Here is an 18,357-nt window from a genome sequence, read left to right as displayed (position 1 = left end):
AAACCCAGTTTAGTTTAGAGATACAGCAGGGAAACAAGCCCTTGTTTCAGCACATAGACTGATGTCCCCGCCATCAAGGGATCCCCGCACACTGATGCTACCCTACTCACACGAGGAACAATTTACAATTTTACCAAAGCCAATTAGCCTACAAACCTGTACGTCTTTGAAATGTGGGAGGAAACCCTGGCACCCGAAGAAAAACCACGCAGTCTTGGGGACAACGTACAAACTCCATACAGACAGCACCGTAGCCAAGATCGAACCCAGGTCTTTGGCGCAGTAAGGCAACAACTCTACTGCTGCGCCACCGTTAAGCCCTGTATTCCTCTTACTCTGGCCTATTCCATCCACCACTTCCTTTGTTTCACCATTGATAGTCTTTAAATTCAGCTTTCCACATAATAAGGTCTAAAACTGCCAAACTAAATTTCTCTCGCCCCTCCTTCCAGATCCTCCTTACAAATTTAACTGGTTAAATAATAGTTCATGATTCTATCGTCTCCTTTTTTAGATCCCTATGAAATTCCGATTGATATTGCTGCTTTGAAAAAAACTGGGAATGTCTTACCAAGTGACACAGATATAAATTTAATTGTGGTACCAAATGATTATTTTGAGAATCCAGGATCCAAGTTCGATCCTGACTAAGGGTGCTGTCCGTAGTGAGTTTGTACGTTCTCCCCGTGACCTGCAAGGTTTTTCTCCGGGTGCTCCGGTTGCCTCCCACACTCCAAAGACATACAGGTTTGTATGTTAATCGGCTTGTTATGAATGTAAAATAGTCCCTAGTTTGTGCAGAAAAGTGTTAGTGTGCAATGATCACTTGTTGGTGCGGACTCGGTGTGCCGAAGGACCAGTTTCCACGCTGTACCTCAAGACTACAAAGGACAAAATTCATACACATAGCACAATTTGCTTGATGTATTACTGGTTGCGTCGTGAAAGGATCTTACATTATTTATAGCCACCCATATCCTTCTCAATGTGTAATGGGGCTAGTAAGTTACTTTTGACATGTAGACTAGATTAGATTGGTTTATTGTCATATACACTGGGGTGCAATGAAATTCCTTGTTCATATGAAGCTCAGATAGTAAACAGTGTGCATACAGTAATGATTTTGGCTGGAAACACAAGCATGGAAGATTGTCCCACTCAAGAGAACACATAAACTGGATTGATTCCCCAGTCCAGTACTGAGGAAGCGCAGCATTTGTATAGGAGCGTGATAAGCACATTGCTGTGGTGGGATATTGTTGTGGATTGTGCAAAAGGCATGAAAATTGCTAAATAAATACAAGGTCATTCCGATTATGCAACATCTCGAACAGAAGGGCAACTGGATCTAATGTAACAGCCAACATAAACAGAAGACAGCAGAATGCAATGGATATTTCCTGGTATATGCTGGCCGAGAATCCTAGCACATGTTGGCAAAGAATGAGGAATTGCTGTTTTAATTGGCCTGAACTAATCACACTAAACAGACAGGGTTTGCAGCCCTGTAAAATTGTAACAAGGCTGTCCCACGTCCATTTCTTAATCAATCGATTACATTCATCACAGCTTCGGAACAAAACTTAAAAGAAGATGCCTTCTTTTGAAAATTTGCCAATATGCTCGACGAGATGATCAAAGCAGGAAAGGTAGGGTTCAAAAATCAATATAATGGGCAGTTTGGCAAGTTCACTGCAGCTGGAGTTACATGTGTGTGTGTGTAGGGGGTCAAGCTTGGTCTGTTTCACTGACCACTTGTGCTGGCAAGCTCAAAGCTTTCTGTTTAAACACTAACTTACAACTAAAATTTTGTTTAAGGGGAGGTGGGGGGGGGGGGGGGGGGGGGGGGAGGGCGGAATCACTGTGAGAGGGGAAGAACAAAGGAAGACATTGTGGGGGGGCCGCTATGAGATGGGGGGGGGGGGTGGATGAAGAACAAAGGGGGACCTAGAGCAAGGGGGAACCACTGTGACGGAGGTGGGGAGGGAGACAGGGAAAACAAAGGAGGACAAGGCATGGGGGATGGGGGTGGGAGAACAAAGGAGCACCTGGCGCGGGATACTTTGTAACTGTCAGCGTCCTTTACGTGGCCAATATTTGCATACCTTGGGTACCTTGGGCAAGCAAAGAATTCCACCGTGACTTGTCACATGTTACAATAAAGTATTCAACTCAATTGGGGGAGTAAAGCATAAGGAGCCAGCTAAAATAATAAGGGAACATGAAATATGGAGTGCTGATACACTAATTACTTTAAATTTTGCCACCTTCATCATAAGCTAGCATGTTAGCTCCAACCCTGTCCAATTACTGGGGTGATTAGGTGATTAGGAAAAAATGATGCCATGCAAATTTCATCCCAATCTTGGGCTTCCATTGCCATCTGCTGGCTGATAAAGTATCTGCTAAATCTGTCGCTTTATTCAACAATTGGTGTAATTTTGGATCAAGCTGGTATGCAAGCAACATTGGGGGATGTGCCAGTCCATGCAGAACCAAGCCTGGATTGGTAAATATTAACTTCCCAGGCCTTCATTTCTGTCCGACAATAGGCTGCATAGACCAAGAAAGAAATCATCTTTCACTGCAGAAAAATCAATCTTCAACAGCACAATACATAACAAAGCAGGGTTACGCAATTGAATTTTCAGACAAATGAATTATATACAAGGAAATTTGTAATGATACAAAATAGGAATAAAATTTCAGTGAAAATAATAGTAGAGTGTTTATAGTTGCATCTCAACAATAAAATGACCCATTTCAAGTGAAATGCAATAAATTACAAGAATACAATTTTGGTTTTGAGGTATAAAGCTGTTTTATTTCTTGTTTTGTGCATTGATTATATATTATTTAAGACATCATTTTTGTCTGTTTTTACAATTTATGTTGCAGTTGTACTTGGACAGTATTTTCATGTATTTCTGAGAACTCTTCATTCATGTACCAACACTACAGACATTAGGAATGGAATGGATAAGCGGATAATGGGAGAAGAAAGAAGGGAGACGGAAATGGAAGACGTTGGGAAAAATGATATGGAGATGGAAGAAAGAGTGGGGAGGTAGGATTACATGCACGGGAGAACGGACATGTGGAGGAGAGGGGGAAATGATGGGATAGATAAAAGAGGTAAGGAGAAGTGGGACTGGAGAAAGGAGAGAAAAGAAAAGTAGAGATGAGAATGGAGGAGAAGGGAAAGGATGGAGGGCAATAGGGTGGGGAAGGAAGAGTAGAGAGAAAGTCGTGGGAGAGGTGTGAACAGTGGATTGGCAATGTTGGGTAGTGAGGAATTGGAACAGGAGTAGATTGAGGGGTAAAAGTAGTCTCAGAGGTGAAGTCCACCCCTGTTTTGGAACCTTGCTGACTCTTAACTCCAGAACCCTCAGAACAAGCAACGGTTGCAGTTTGAAATGGTCTTCGTTCTATCTCAGAAGGATATAATTCTGAGAAAATGGCAAAAAACAAGCCATGCCTCTCAAGAGAGAGTAAAGTAAGTTATCTTCTGTTTTTGGTTTAATTTAGGGTGTGGTGATGTTTTTAATAATTACACCAGAAGGTGTAGCACAAAGCTCTGTTATTTTATTTCATTGCTCTAGAATTTTATTTCATTCTTCTTATGTTTAAATTATAATGTTTTATTTTTAATTGTCTACTGTATATCATGTCGTTATTTGCGAGCAAACCACGAAGGCAAATTCTTTGTATATATACATACTTGGCTAATAACATTTATTCAATTCAATTCAATTCAATTCAATGCAAGTAAGAGTAAAGAGGTTGCTTGAAACTTCCAAAGTTAAGTCAGCAGTGGTGAATTGCTCGGAAGCTTACTTTCTCTAAAGTGAAATAAGTAGATAGGCTAAAAAGTTTAGAAGGAATTCCGAGAGTTTAACGCCATTGAAGCTGAAACCCTGATGAGTAATTATATTTGAGGAAGATCAAGAGTCCAGAATCAGAGGGATGAAGCTCATTGAAGTGTGTGAACAAAAGGATAACGTGTAAATGGTGCTCCGTCTGTGTTAGAACAGGAGTTTTGGGTGAATTTCAGTTTCGGGAGGGAGGCCCACCTGGAATACATCTAAACAGTGGGCAAGTAATCTAGGGAAGTAATGGCTTCAGCAAGGCTTTCAGCAAATAATGAGCTGCAAAAGAGAGGGGGCAATATTAGGAAACTAAGGTGGGGGAAGTATGTGGCTATAGAGTCGGTGCAGGAATTTTGGTTTGAAGTCCAATCCAACGTCAAATATGACGTTGAGGTTGCGACAGGCAAGTTCAATTTCAGGTAAAAGCCAGTGAGAGGAATTAACTTGTTGGTTAGAGTATTGTGTTTGTGACGATGCCCAATATTTGGCACTAAAAGAGATTACCCATTCATTTTCACATTGCTACTTGTGGGTGTTTAATGATGCGCTGCCATATAGTGACTACATTTCATAGAGCCACAGAGTTGTACAGAATAGAAGCAGGGTCGTTGGCCCTCCCCATCCATAGTGACCATCATATCTAAGTGACCATAGTGACCATCATGTACAAAGCCTCCTTGCCTGCATTAATGCCATATCCTTCCATGCCTTGTCCATTAAAGTACCTGTCAAGAAGCCTCTTGAATGCTGTTACTATTCCTGCCTCCACCACCACCTATGTCAGCTCACCCATGATACCAACTATTCTTTGTGTGAAAAATATACACCTCAGGTACCCTTTAAACCTCAATCTCACCATAAACAAACATTCTACTTCCCCTCCTGAGATGGGGGTTTCCACTCTGGGACACCCAAGGTGTCAGCTTTCTTCAGTAAACATGGTTTCCCCTCTACCATTGTGGATGGAGCCCATGTCTCCTCTGTGCCCCATAGTTTACCTCTCGTTCCCTCTCCCCCCCAGACTTAACAAGGATAAGAGTTCTTCTGGTATTTAACATTCACCACTAGCAGTTTCTGTTTCCAACACATCATTTTCTAACATTTCCACCACCTTCAATGTGATCCCACTACCACTCACATCTTCCAGTCTCCACCTCTCTCCACGACTCATTTGTTTGGTTGTCCCTTCCCACTAAGCACGTTCCCTCCCCAGGCACTTTCCCTGCAACCGTAGGAGATGTAGCATCTGTCTCCACGCTTCCACTCTCACTTCCATCCAGGGACCCCAGGTGAGAATCTTCCAATCTCATCTATTACATTTGGTACTTTCGATGTGGCTCCTTTACATCAAGAAGACTAAACGTACTCTAGGTGACCGTTTTGTTGAACCCTCGCACTCTGGCTGTCAAGGCCTGCTGGAGCTCCCAGATATTAACTATTAACTATTTTAACTCCCCTTCCAATTACCATAGTGACCTTTCTGTCTTTTCTCTGCCTCCATTCCCACCGTGCCACCCTAATGAGGTGTGTGCAAAAAGAGTGTTTCACTGTACCTAGGTATGCGTGATAATAAAGAAACCATTTAACCTTTTTAGATAGTCCAACCTGACATGACCATCCTGGTGCTGATGAATTCACTAAGTTTCTCTAATAACTTATTTCGTAACTCTATACCCCAATAATGAAAGTTATTTCACTTTACTTATCCTTTTCTGCATGCCATGACTTAATTTTGTTACGTTGGTTTCACTCCTTAGGTTACCATCCTGAGTAGCATTCTCTCCCAGGCCCCTCCTGGTGAGTTCAGTGAAGTCGTCAATGGTGAGTATCCATTGAGGTTGGTGTCAATATACTGAAATATACAATTTTACTTTGAATTAATGTGTGAACAAAAAGAACCAAGATCGTAAAATACTGGATGATTGATAAGGTATAAATGGGCAAATGTAGTTTACTGTATTTTACCAAGTTAACTCTTTAAACAACAAGCCATAGATAAAGATTGGCTTTTGCTTTAAGAAAAGCTATTTGCTCCTTTTGGGGAAGAATACACATTCAATCATTGACATCTGACAGTGAGCCTAAACTCTCTGACCCTCAAACTTACTGAGATTTGGAATTACAAATTTAAGCCCACAGATGGTGGTTTCTTATTGGAATGGACATTCTTTCAAATTATTATTCTTACCCTGTTTAATGCCAATATTCTGTTGCCAATGAGGATGCAGTGAATATAGGACTAAATGGAAATTTAGTTTGCAGTGAAGCAAATAAATATTTGTCCATGATACATCACTTCATATATAAAAAAATCACCATCACTGGCTTCCCTGTAGGTGATATAGTCCAGAGAGCTTCTAATGTAGCATGTGTTTGTAACAGTTAGGCATTGTCATTTCACATGAAGACTTTAATGCAGCTTCAGAAGGTAATGAAAGTTTAATCTCTCTGTTGGCTGTTGAGGGTCATTTAAACCATCGATGGCTGGCCAATTACCTGGTCGGGGAACAAGGATTATATGGCGGGTGTGGAATCAGCCAGAGTCAAAACCTGCTGGTAAAGATGAAAAATTCCACAGCAGGGGAAGATTGTACACTCCTCCCAACAGCTGGTTCCACCAGAGGGCACAACCTCAGAATAAAAGGGACGTACTTTAGAAAGGAGATGAGATGGAATTTCTTTAGTCAGAGGGTGGTGAATCTGCGGAATTCATTGCCATACACGGCTGTGAAGGCCAAGTCTTTGGTTCCTTTTAAGGTGGAAATGAGATTCCTGATTAGCAAGGCCGTCAAAGGTATGGGGAGAATGCAGGAGAATGGAATTGAGAGAGGCAGACAGATCAGCTATGATTGAAGGGCACAGTACAGCTGCATCTCAACCTACGATGGGGTTACGTTCTGATAAATCCATCGTAAATTGAAAATATCGTACGATGAAAATGCATTTAATACAATGTGATCATGTGACGAGAAGTGACGTGCGGCTCGCTGCCGTTGCCCAGCGTTTGCACCATCGTAAAGTTGAGATATCGTAATTTGAAGCATCGTAAATCGCGGAGCATCTGTAGTCTCAATGGGCTGAATTGCCTAATTCTGCTCCAATGACCTAAACATGAAGAAATGCGGAGACAATCACAAGAAGCAGCCCCAACATTTATCTCCAGCATTGTCAGGTTTCATATTCTCAACCGATCAAAGATGGCTGACTTGACAAATGGTCAAGTCCCACCTGCCACACTGGAGAGTTCCATCAGTGGTCATTTTCCCTTTTGTTTTGGTAAATTACAATCGAAATATCACCGAATCGCTATACTGGACAAAGTCAAAACTATGTCAACTGAATTCAGTTCCATTGTGCTCTTCTTTTAACTTGCATATTTTTGTAATGAATGTCTGTACAGTGCAATGAGATGTGTCGTCCAAGTGCTGATGATGTGTAAGTGCAGCATTTGGCATTCAAATGCTTTGTGACACCCTTCAAATCTATGAGTTTAAAAATGGCTCACTGTGCTCCAAATCTAATATTAAATTTCCATTCAAACGTAAATAATACAAATCAGTCAAGTTGTCTTTAGTGCATACAAAAATAACTATCTGCTTTATGTAAAATATCCTTTTTAAAATTGCTGTTTCTGTGATTGGTCAAAGTTAATAATTCTCACAGGAAACCCACAGAAATCCAAAAGCAACACAATATACCAGACCTATTGTCCACTCCGTCTGGCTCATACAGTAAGTGCATTCGCAAGGTTCCAAAACAATATTTGGTATAAACTCTGGCAATAAATGGTCTTGCCGTGCCAAGGAATAGGGTCTATCTTTAGGATTAAGGTTAATGTCTGGATGGCTTGTAAATGTACACAGGACTTGGTGAAGATAAGCAACCCTTCTCTTGATCCCCACAGATCTGCGAACTTTACTTAATGATGACAAACTGATATGCGAGAACATAGGGAGGTGAGCGTTAGCTTCAAGAAACTTTATGTTGTTGTCGTCTTGATCTTTATTCCCTCATACAAAAGGCGAGGACACATGAAATAAATTAGAATTATGGTTGAGGTATTGCTCTTTAATCTGCCAACGTTTATGGAACATTACATTTTCTGTTCATGCCAAATCTGCACAATTCATGCTTCACTTCTGATGATTTTCTTGTCAAAGGCTTCCTTACCTTTGCCCCATTTCAGGCAATCATTCAAACAGATTTAGGATTGGGGGGTAAATATGCAGTCTACAGTAAGCCCTCATTTTAATGGACCTCCTCAGAATGTATTTTGGTAATAGCGGATTGAACTACGGCAGCTGCCTAGATCACACAACCTCCCCAGCCTCTAGCATCCCCGTTTACCTCCACGCCACCCATGGCCTGCATCGCTTCCAGGTTGGACCTTCTGCCACCACTGCCGACCCACACAGCTTCCTTGGTCGCTTCCAGTCCTTGCCACCTGCCGCCACCTGCCGCCACCGCTGGCCCTTATCTGTGCTCTGGCCGCCCGCCCGCCCGCAACCATCGACTGCTGATCCTCGCCTCTCACCCGGCTGCCATTTTAAAATAAAATCAAAAGACATTGGAAATACCCAACAGGCGAACCAGCATCAGCGGAAAGAGAAAATATCTCAACTTGATTACTTTTTATCAGAACTGGAAGAAAATATCAGATCGAAATATTTTAAGCCAGCTCTGATACCATCCTATAATAGGAAGTCTTCAGCAGGAACTTGCTGAAGACCCTTCCCCACAGTCCAACATCTAGCCCTGTCCTCAAACAAATTGCAGCAATTCAATTATAAGCATTGACATCTATTTAATGTAACACTGCGAAGCCACCAACTATTACAGAAGCACAATATGCAAAGATTTTAAAAACAAATTTAATTTTCAGATCTGAAACAAAGACTGAGCAGCATTCATTGCTCTGCTGTAAGCTGTAAATTGTTTACTTGAGTGCTTCTTATTCTGGCCTGGTGGGCTCTAGCATGGGATATTTATCACTGCCATGCCTCAGTCATGGGCCCTTGAACAGCCCATGACTATCAACCTCAAGAAACTCAGGGCAATGACAGCCTGGCTCCAATTGCATATTATCACATCGGGTGATATAGACAATAGACAATAGGTGCAGGAGTAGGCCATTCGGCCCTTCGAGCCAGCACTGCCATTCAATGTGATCATGGCTGAAGGAGATGTTAAGATGTCATGCTAGAGTTAACATGATTGCACCAATTATCAAGTGTCACTTGGGCTGAGAATTACCACACCAGTGTGAAAAGTTACAGTGGGATAAAAGTATTCAGAGTTCCCACTACGTTACTCTCTAATAGCCCTGCTGGTTTGTACAGGTCTGATGAAATTAGGGTTAGCTATGGGATTGATGATAAAATGTCCCATAAGTACACTCTGTGTCGAGTGAGGTACTGAAGTCCTGTCGTAACCCAGAACAAACCACCCCGAAACCTGTGAACGGACAAGGAGGAGATAATTTTGCCAAGACATGTATGAGCCTTGCATTGCTGCATTTTTAAATTATTTCTAAACGTACAATTGTCATTCAGAAGGGTTGAACATTAGGTTAATTGCTGAAGTCCATAAGTACATCACGGGAATATAATTAATGGGAGGGATGAGCTGTTATTCAGAAGGTTGATCTTTCAGAATTGCTGAGGGAGGCAGCCCACGTTCTTGTTTACCGATGCAAGATCTTTACATCTTGATCACGGCCCAAGGAAAAAAAACAAATCGACAGAGAATTAACTGCCTGTATGTTATTTTACAGGATTACTGCAAAATATAACCTGGAACATTTCATCCCTGTTTCGGTTGGAGCAGGTACAGAAAAAGTAAGTATGCATTGTTTACCTTTCTGTTCCACTGTCGTCGTTGTGGCTGTCCCTCGAGGTCGAGGATGATGGTCTACATTCTGTTATTTTTATGGATTCACCGTTTCCGTGCCGGTTCTTGTCTAGAGCTTCTAGCCATCACGTGGCCTGCTCCCGTCGCCCTTCCCCGATCGCCAGAAGTCTTGAGAAGTTTTGTGCTGCTCACTGAATGAAGATGCCTGTGCGTGTGTTTGTTTAATGTGTACTTGATGTTGCACTCCAAGAAGCACACGGTCCTTTGCAAATCAATCAACTCATTCCATTGCCAAGGGAACCAAGACAATTGGAGCTGATAGATCTGTTGCTGCCTTTATCCGCCTTCACAGCCATTGAGTTCAAGATAACTTCGTCCGCCTGGTCCGCCGTTGAGGTCTTGTAGGTTGGATCGTTCTTAGTCTGGACCCTCATCCTCGACCTTACCGCCATGGGTGGCCCTACCAGAAGCTGGTGTTTCCGACGGCATCATTCTTGGAATCATTGGGGCACGCAAGCCTCTTCACCACGACAAGGTAAACGATCTGAAGAGGATCCGAAGACTGTATACCTCACATTTCTCTACAATATATTCCAGCTGTTAATTTTTTTATTAACAGTCAATGTCCACTTGTTAATTGGGCTGGAGCAAGCCAGCAAGAAATAAAGAAGCCACAAAGTAAGAAATTAAGAATTTAATTTAAATATAGCCCATCATGATCTGCAGAGCTGAAAGTACTTTGCAATTGGTGAATACATTTTGATGTGCCAATGCAGGAGGAAAAGCTACCAATTTATGCATCAGGTCTCACAAATATCCATGCGATAATGATATAATTTTATTTTACTGTGACGAATGAGAGATGATTGTTTGAATGAGTACTGAAGAGAGCGATGTAGGAATTGTAGCACCATTTGGGAGGGCAGGCATGGCCTAGAAATGACATTTGATGAGGAAGAGAGCAGCTCCTGCAGTGTAGGACTCTCTTGGCACAACACGGGACTATCCACCCGAACCTTTGTGCTCAAGTCTATGTTCTGCAACCAAACCACATTCAGATTAGAAAGCTAACAGGTCATGGCTAATAGGGAAATTGAGAGAGAAAAAGACAAAGCAATATTTATTTAATATTTTGTTCAGCATGGACATTGTGGGCTGAATGGCCTGATCCAGTGCTGAACTTTTCTACGTTACTTTCAATGTATTCACTCTTCATGTACTCAATAAAACCAAGATTGGTACATTATTCCATTTAATTGCTTTTTTTACCAAGACTGCTCACCTACCTTCACTTTTTAAAAATAAATCTTAACATTTGAGACCAGCTTCAGAGTGGACAATAAGACAAAACAAAACTACATTTTAGTTCCGAGTGGCCCGATGTTTCAACACACTGAGGTTTGATGCCACAATGATCCTGGTGTGCCAGAGACCAAAAATATAGACAGTTAGCGTCGCAGCTAACAACCAGATACAAAATTTGGCAGGACAAGGTTCCTCATTATCATACCTGTGTGAAAATGCAATCACTGATTACATCTGCTACTTTTCATGCAAATTAAATCATTAACTCTCAAACTATTTTTGCAAGGTTTGAGCATCAAACCTGTGATCTGCACAAAATGAGTTTATTCGATGCTCAGACACATTGATGTGATAAGCGCAGAAGGAGTTGCCCAAGAGTTTGTATTTTTTTTTACGGCTATAATTCCATATCCTGCCACAGGGTGGCTAAATAAGATTTTTTTTTAAGGCACAAAATCACCTGGTTTCTAACAATTTACATTCAAAGAAAAGTGGAGAGAGACATGATTGTTTTGTGTTTCTTCTAACTTTGTTCTATTTTCTGGGAAATCTTTGTCATTCCCTATTTATTCTTCAGGTCCTAATCACTGAACATGGTGACTTGAGGAACGGATGCTTTCTGGATCCAAAGCAGAAGGTTATTTTTAAGTTTGACCACTTAAACAAGACTGTCTCTGACATCCAGCCATGCACTGTGGTAAACCCCGTAGAGAATTGGAGGACGGCTATTGAAAGTGCACTCACCAGCTATGTGAAGAAGCACTATCCAATGGGCAATCTTTCTGTAAGTATCCTCTGGAAATAGTACTATTCTCATGACAGGTGAAAAACCATATGATTAATGTACAGCTCAGAAACTGAGCCAAAAGACCTCCAGAAAATATACTAGCAAAGGAAAGGCAGAGTGCAGACTATAGTGTTCTGCAGTTGAAATTAAATTCAAAAGATGAGTAGCTTTACTGCAGTCATCGGGATCAATTCAACTGGGCAGCAAATAAACATACCCAGAAAATAATATCCTCAAGTTCACTCTTTCAAGCGCTGTACTGGGCGTGTATGGAAACAAGCATTGCTAACCTGACATCTCTTCCCAACAAACAGGAACAGATAATACCTCTATGTCAATTTATCAGTAATGACAACTTCAAGGAATGCAGCAGCAAATTCCTTGCAGTTTTTTTCTGCTGTTAATGTTGTTTTGGAAGAATATACACAAACTTTGTCATCACTGACAACGCCAGGAGCTGCAAGAAGAGTAGTATCGGAATTTTTTTTTAGACACACATGGATATCTCTAATTTTTCTTATTTTATACAAGGAAGTTTTTGTGGCATCATGTTCTTTCATGTAAACTAAGGGGATATATTTGTTGCCAAAACCTTCAGTTTCCCGCAGCCTAGGAGTCAGACATAATTTGCTAGCCTACAAAATGCTTCCACATTGAAAGGTACAAAATACTCAAAGTGGGGATTTCTTGTGTTGCTTGTGGACCATTTAAGAATGAAGAAACCATTAATTTATCAAACCAAACCATTTCCACTTTACAACATATATGTTGGTCATAATATCCTTGTTTCAGGATAGAAAAAATTAACTACTAGAACCCATGGTTTTAAGGTGAGAGGGTCAAAATTTAAACAAGATGTGCGGGGCAACTTTTTTGTGACTGGAATGTGCTGTTAGGGTTTGTGGTTGAAGCAAATACAATAGTTGCATTTCAGGAACCCTTTGGATAGACATATGGATATACAGGAAATGGAGAAATATGGATTATGCACAGGTAGGTCTTGGTCTTGGCATCATGTTCGGCACAGTATCAACTGATTTTGCTGAGAGTCGATGTCACAAATGTATGTCAAATCAGAAGATATCTGACCTTGGGTTAATTTCAACCAACTGATTAAAATATCAAATAAATAAATAAGCATCGACCACTGGTTAGGATTCTATGCTCAGGTCAGTTAACAGCATTATGAAAGCTGTACAAACCTCATTGGTAATCAATAGATCAGCATTCCAAAGTGTGCCCTCTGTAACTTTGTCCAAATTGAAATATTAGTGATTGTGTTAAAGTCTCTGTAAGGATCTTAAGCAACAATCAAAAAACAAAACTGATGTGTGTGCATTATTAAACAGAGTTTGTAGAAGTCAGGTTATTTAGTTTTTGGTATTTACATCAGCCTTATTGCCCACTCAACTGTTCCTCACTAAATCTGCTATTCCTTTCTCATGTATGGTTATACAGCTTCCCTTAAAAAAAAAAATCAATGCCTTTCACTTCAAAATCACCATCAGGCAGCAAGTTCCATATACTTACCACTCTCTGGGAAAAAAATGTTTTTCTACTCGTAAGTGAACTTACATTTTATCTTTAGATTTTATTTTTGGTGCAGTTAAAACGTTTGCTATTTCTCTCGTCCCATTACAATTTTTATTTTGCTAATTTTCATCCCTCCTTAACATGCTCTTCACTTGGGTAAGAGGAAGAGTGGTTGAACTCAATATATCCTTAGCTATATCCTCAAACACAGAAAAAATTGCTGAATGATAAACAAGATCTCCCACCTTTGGGCCAGATGCATCCAGATCAGTTGTGCTATCACCTTTCAATGTCATATTAATCAATGTCATTTAAACAATGGAACTTCTTGATTTAAATAGTTCAATAAGAAGCTGAGGCTTGAAGAAGAGCCATTCCATCCTATCTTTGTGTTCATAGTTGTTATCCTATATATATATAGATCCTCTCAAATTTGTACCTGGTGGAAGTGTCTAAGCATAGTAATCTTTTGCTTTGATAGGTATATGGGAAGAAATGTAGGGATCAGAAAATAATCACTGCCTGCATTGAATCTCATAAGTTTCAACGGAATGAGTTCTGGTGAGTTAGTTATATTGCTGCAGTGTGATTCATTCCTTTCATAGAAACATAGAAAATAGGTGCAGGAGGAGGCCATTCGGCCCTTCGAGCCTCCACCGCCATTCATTGTGATATGGCTGATCGTCCCCAATCAATAACCCGTGCCTGCCTTCTCCCTATATCCTTTGATTCCACTAGCCCCTGGAGCTCTCTAACTCTCTCTTAAATCCATCCAGTGATCTGGCCTCCACTGCCTTCTATGGCAGGGAATTCCACAAACTCACAACTCTCTGGGTGAAAATGTTTTTTCTCACCTCAGTCTTAAATGGCCTCCCCTTTATTCTAAGATTGTGGCCCCTGGTTCTGGACTCACCCAACATTGGGAACATTTTTCCTGCATCTAGCTTGTCCAGTCCTTTTATAAGTTTCTATAAGAACCCCCTCATCCTTCTAAACTCCAGTGAATACAAGCCTAGTCTTTGCAATCTATCCTCATATGATAGTCCCGCCATCCCAAGGATCAATCTCGTAAACCTATGCTGCACTGCCTCAATCACAAAGATGTCCTTCCTCAAATTAGGAGACCAAAACTGTACACAATACTCCACATGTGGTCGTATCAGAGCCCTATACAACTGCAGAAGAACCTCTTTACTCCTATACTGAAATCCTCTTGTTATGAAGGCTAACATTCCATTAGCTTTCTTCACTGCCTGCTGTACCTGCATGCAAACTTTCAGTGACTGGTGTACAAGGAAACCCAGGTCTCACTGCTCCTCCCCCTTACCTAAACTAACCCCATTGAGGTAATAATCTGCCCCCTTGTTTTTGCTGCCAAAGTGGATAACCTCACATGTATCTATATTATACTGCATCTTCCACGCATCTGCCCTCACTCACTCAACCTGTCCAGGTCATCCTGCAACCTCCAAACATCCTCTTCACAGTTCACACTGCCACCCAGCTTTGTGTCATCCACAAACTTGCTAGTGTTGCTCCTAATTCCCTCTTCCAAATCATTAATATATATGGTAAACAGTTGCGGCCCCAACACCGAGCCTTGCGGCACTCCACTCGCCACTTTCAATTTTATTTGATCCACTTGGCGTACAAAATACACGACATAGCAGACCGGTTGTTTGGCACCCCACCCAGAACTATTAAGTAATTCCATCACCAACACACAACAGCAGCAGTTTGTACCATCTACAGGATATATGGTATGGTACTTTATTTGTCATATGTACTGTCTCCACCGGCCAGTGATGTGATGGATGCGAGGGTCTGGACCAATCGCTGACAAGTCCCCCCCCTCCCCCCAACGGCGACGTCATGTCCGTTATTTGACTTTTCGGCATAGCATTCAGTGAGTTGGCTTGTAGGCGACGCAGCCTTTCAGTGAGTTGGCATTTTGGCAGAGCGGCCCTTCTGTGAGTTTGCTTTTAGGCGTCCCACCCTTTGGGTTAGTTGGCGTTTCGGCTTCGTACACGTTTGGTTATTTGGCGTTTAGGCTTTGTTTCTGTTCGGTTATTTGGCTTCCACTTCTTTGCTTTGGCTTCTCGTCCTTCGACGCCACGTCCGGGTACCAACCACACAGCTGTGGTATCCAGTAAAGTCCCCCTGGAAAGATTTGGGAGATCACCAGCACCAGTGGATAATTTCAGCACAATTATTTACTGTTTTTTAAGTGGTAGAATGTTCCAAAATCGATCAGTAACTGTTAAAAATACAGAATTGATACTGAGACAGTTGAAGAAATATTACAAATGATGACCAAATGTTTGTCCAAAGAATATCTGACAACATCTTAACGGAGAAAAGAAAAGTACCGGGTCAATGAGTTTTAGGAGGTAATTTCTAAGCATGGAGCCTTGGCAGTTAAAAGAACGGGTGCCAATGATGGAGCAATCAAATTCAGAGATAATCGACAAACCAAGTTTTGTTATGCACAGATATTTCCGTGTAATATATCGGAGGTTGCAGAGATACCAGAGGTTGCAAAGATCGATTTGAAAACAAGATGAGGATTTTTAAATTGAAGTTTTGGTTAGAGGAGAGTCTGTGTACAGGTTGGAGAGTATGTGTGCAGGTTAATGCACAGACCGTAGAGTTATGTTTGAAAGTTGATAGTAGAACAAAGGAGGCCAGATAAGATTGTCTTAGAAAAGTCAGGTCTAAAGAGAATAAACGCATAGATTGAAGTTGTAGCTATAGATTAGCTAAAGCACAGGCATAAACCAGATGATGTTATGAAGTTATGGCAAATATGATGTGAAAACTCACCTCATAGTAAAGTGTAACACCAAAAGTGCAAATACTCTGATTTAGCTTCATAAAGTTCATGATGGGGATAAAACCTTTGTTCTTCCCAACATTTAGTTGGAAGACATTTCTGATACCAAACACATTGCCATCTTTGACCCAAGGGTGATCAGACGACAGGGAGGAAGTGATATCAGTGTACATAAAGAAACTAAGTGTTGAAGGGCAGCATATAGAGAGAGAATAGGATGTTCTTCAAATGTTGTGGAGTTTAACAAAAGTGGCCATTTGTGTATAGATCATGGGAGCTGATATGCCTTGCCTGTAGCTGGAGTAGCATCAATGGTTATTTTTTAGAATTCTTTGTTCAAAAATGAAAAACAATAATTATCCCGAGGTAGCCTAAAAGTTCAGAATTACAGTCACATGGGAATACATTTTTGTCATTGGCAGTCTAAATGTTCCATTGAAACTATAAATGCAACTGTGTCACATAAAGTGATTTCTTCTTCCAGTTCAAGTGACCAAAGTGGAACAAAGACTTTATTTGCCCAGGGCTAACCATTATATCCATTCTAACACAATGCAAACCAGATATAAGGCCACTGAGAAAGATACCCACTGTGACTTCTCTTTATTTTTCTAGGCAATCCACATATCAGTGTAGTTTCTTATCCCCATTCAGAACCCTGGACTACCAATTAAAATGCTCACCCTCTTTTTCTTTGCAAGCTCAGAAGTTTCCTTAATCCTCTTCCAACGATTTGTCCATCCCCCTGTAGTGGCTTCCTCATTATTTAAATCCTGAGATATTTTTACGAAGTGAAGTTTTCTCCCACACCCCACTGACGATAAAACACATAAAGCATATTACGCTGAATATCTATGGCACAGCGCTTACTAGTTGCTTTCTCTGACTGTCTATTAGAACCAAGTTAATGAAATAGAGATTGAATATAGACATCGCTCATCTGATCGTTTTCAACATTACGAACTGTGATGGACTTATTATAACACAAAGTAAGAATAATTAAGAACTAATTTTAAATTGAATTTTATGTCGTTCAAACTCCCCTTCCACCAATTTTTTTTCAACACACAAATAAAAATAGTTATGTCCCTCATGAAGCATCCAATGGCTTCTATAGCACACTTTACCTTACAGTTATATTTAAAATGGCGTAACTATATTTACTTCCTGTGGAAGCATATTCTTATTGATAGTAAAATTATTCTGTCACCAATTCAGGAATGGCTTCTGGAAATCTGAATGGAAACTTGTTCACAGCGCATCTCAAGCCGAAGTCAGTGGTATAATTAAGGTGAAGGTCAGTAAAAGCACTGAAGTGGACTAACGTGGGGGGCATTGTGCATTCAGCTACCTGGGACTGATATTCAAGTCAAACCCTTTCTCAATCAATGAGCAGAATCAGTTCACGTATTCAAAGGAAAACTATTGTCCTGTAATTTAACTTTCATTTAACTTCAGTCGTCTTGTTGAGTCTCAAGGGCCTGTCCCACTTGGGCGTCATTTACGCTCCATGTAGAAAATTGGTCGACGGGTCATGACGCGTGGGGGGCGCGTGGGTGATGCGTGCATAGCGCATAATGAGGTGTGGAATTGCATGTAGTGGCGAGCAGTATGGCACGGCGCTCCAGGATTCGGTAGTGTACCGAAATCCTCGCACGCCACCTGCATGACATATCGCTTATGCACGCTGATGCACTGGCTACGTATGCTGACGCATTGGCGTTGCACGCTGTATCACGTAGTGACGCATGGTTACGTCACCGTGCGTCAACGTCCATAAACATGCGACGCCTAGCGACGCCCATACACAGTCGGCCCACCTTTTACGCGTCATGTAACCGCTAACCTCGTCCACACGGACCTCTTCCTGGGTTTCTTGCTAGCCTTTCTTGTTGTACTCCTGCCTGGCTGATCTGTAAGTATGAGGGCTGCTGCTAACAGAAGTCTCTGTTGTTGCTGTAGCAATAACATCTGTAGTCCTTCCATGATGGTCATGATGCAGAATAGGGAAGCAGGGTATTCTAATGACGTCACGCCCGCCAGACAGCTGTGCTGACGCATGATAATGCGTGATTTGCGAGCAACCGTCGCGCGTCAGTCACTACTGGCCATGATGCGCTAATGACGCCCAAGTGGGACAGGCCCTTCATTATCTGTACTCGTTCTCATCTAACAAACAG

Source organism: Amblyraja radiata, chromosome 18 (genome assembly GCF_010909765.2).
Source record: "Amblyraja radiata isolate CabotCenter1 chromosome 18, sAmbRad1.1.pri, whole genome shotgun sequence".
Lineage (NCBI taxonomy): Eukaryota > Metazoa > Chordata > Chondrichthyes > Rajiformes > Rajidae > Amblyraja > Amblyraja radiata.
This window is presented reverse-complemented; position numbering follows the sequence as displayed.